Source organism: Corythoichthys intestinalis, chromosome 11 (assembly GCF_030265065.1).
Source record: "Corythoichthys intestinalis isolate RoL2023-P3 chromosome 11, ASM3026506v1, whole genome shotgun sequence".
NCBI lineage: Eukaryota > Metazoa > Chordata > Actinopteri > Syngnathiformes > Syngnathidae > Corythoichthys > Corythoichthys intestinalis.
In genome coordinates, this window is record NC_080405.1 from 8,221,312 (window position 1) to 8,224,136 (window position 2,825).

Here is a 2,825-nt window from a genome sequence, read left to right on the forward strand (position 1 = left end):
TGAAACAAAGCGGTTGCGCGACGTCTGTAAACGGGAGTTTGTTGGGTAAAACGGACAATTTAGAATAGTTCGGGGGCTTAATGCGCCATGAATCTGCTATTGCAGCATATAGACCTATTGTTCTATGAAACACAACAGTTCTTTTGGCTTAAAATACATTAGTTTATTTTAAAGAGGCGTGCGGCAGAAACTGCTTTTTCAGACTTGTCTGTGTTTAAGCCATATCTTAAATGTAAATCTTAAATTTGTATTCTTAATGTAAATCTTAAATATAAATACTAAATTTAAATGGTAATTCTGTAAGTGGGTGAAAGTAAATATTTAGCTAATATGCAAATTCACATTACTGGGGACCGCAAGTAACAAAATAAAAGCTGGAGCAACTCGGACTGTTGGCTGTTTTTGCAGTTGAAGTTAGAGAAGTCAAGATTGCTGTCCAGTCCAACAGAGACCCCACAAGGCTATTCATAGTAAACGTTACACGGCTCAAGTACGTAAAAGTGACACGTAAAACACAAAATACTCTTTTAAATAAAGTTTCTCCTGAATGTGTATTTTGCCTAGATATTGTTATTATCACAATGGTCCATTTCCAAGAGCCGAATGCCACCGTTGAGTAGGTTTTATTCATTTTCAAGCATAAACAAACACAGACTGAGCTGCTCCAGCTTTTATTTTGTTACTTCCAGTCCCCAGTCATGTGAATTTGCATATTAGTTAAATATTTAGTTTCACACTGTTGGAATTGCCTCCCGCCAAGCCACACGGAAAACGGCGACAGCTGGACGAAGTGGTGCTCCGCTGTTTACCGCTTCCGTGCGCCCCCTGGGAGGGCGGATATTCCGCGCATTCTTATGATAACCCTTTGACTCCATGTTCCAAAAGAAGAAGACTCGCCGAAAGTATGTTGACAATTTATTCATCGACAATGGTCAAAAAACAAGGCAAAAACAGACGACGGAGGAACAATGCTAAATCCAAAATAAGGCTACATAGAAAATGTTTCCGAGCAGCAAATCTGTGTTATCTCAGTGTCCAGTGTTTTTTAAGTCCGTGGCGGAATAGGCAGGGCCGAAGGTGTGTCCGGGCGTTGCTTTTGGGACCTTCCCTCTGTGGCCGGTTTTGGGCGGTTTAGGTTCGTGCGCAGATGGGACGTGGTTGCCACAGCGACCGACGCTGGTCTTGACGTCCCAAGCGCCCGCTATCAACTTTGTTATCCGAGCTGGCTCTACTTGTTTTAGGACAAAGCGCGCTGCTCTTTGTCCTTGCAGAACTGATTGCAAGTTTTGGTGCATCAATCTTGCTCGTGACGTACACGTTGGGCTTCTATGATAAGATGGCGTTGTGTATCTATTCTGCTTTTCATTGAACTATTGTGTGCTATTTATTTTATATTAGGTGTGTTTAGAGTAGTTCAGTCCTACAGTAAATATGAGAAATGATACTATTCCCTGATTAATTATATTACGTGTTCGAGTAATGCAAACAGTTAGACGGTGCCTACAAGAAGCGGTAACATTTTTCCATTTCTCTTCAATCCCCCTCACGAGCCCCGACAGGGGATTGTAAAAACATGGATATGGCCTTAGAACTTAGCTTTAGCAAGTGGTGGAAAAAATTTAGCAATTGATGAGCAGTTCAAACAGGGGATGGGTGAAATTTGCAAGTCTCCCTCAGGACTGTTAAACAATTTAAAACAATTTACTCCCGCTTCAAAGGGTTAATCCTTGGTTTGTTTCTGGTCCCGTGGCTATAGGCATCAGCTCACAGTGACCTCTTTGTATAGGTGTATTAAGGAAGATTTTTTCATGATCAATGAGATGGGCTACCAATCAAGTTAGTCCTGAATTTTAGAAAAATTAAGATATACACTGAGTTAAATTTGGCCCCATAGATAAAAATCAAGTTTAGTCTTTCGTTAGGAAAAAATGAAAACCACACCAAGTTAAATTTGGTCCAGTAAATAAAAACCCTTACATTAGGAAAAAGTGAGAAACTTGGCCCAGTAGATTAAAGTTTAAGTACCCCCCTTGTCAACTTCCGTAACGTTAAGGTCAAACACCACCTATAGTAAGAGGGAACTGTGCGCAGTCCTGAACGAACGCAACAGAGTACATTGTGTCAAAAACCTCCGAATAAGGAGGAAAAGAAGAACATCACTGACAAACTGTTACATCTAAAAACATAGTACAGCAGAAAACCATTCCCCATTGACTAGAGAATGGTAAAAAGTCTGTACCTTACAAAAGCGGAATGTTGCAATACAGAAAAACTTGGACACAATGAAACTCGAAATAAACATCTTCACCCCTTACCAGTTGTTGAAAATGATGGACACATGCCTGAAGGAAAACTTTATTCCACCCCGATTAAAGAAAAACTTTATTCCACCCCATTTACCAAAAAAATGAATAAAATATCCGAATTAAAATTTAAAATAATAAAATGTATATCCCCCATCCTAAATGACAAAAATGCAGGCTAAAGAATAAAAACTGGGACTTAAAAATAGTCAAAATCTACCGAGTACTATGATTCAAAACCTAACGAAAAAGTAGTAGTCTTTGAACAAAAATCCCGACCGGTAAAGGAATTTACAAAAATGAATCTATTGTGATTGTGGAACTATAAAACAACCCAGTGAACTTATATGACATGTATGAGGAATTACAGAACCCAAATGTGAGTGCAAAAGATGGAAAAAATGTGACGGAAAAAATAAAACCCTACTACATAAACAATGTGTATTCCCACCACTTACCAACAAAGTCAGGGGCACCTCTCAACACCACACCACACCACACCACACCACATTCCTAACAGCA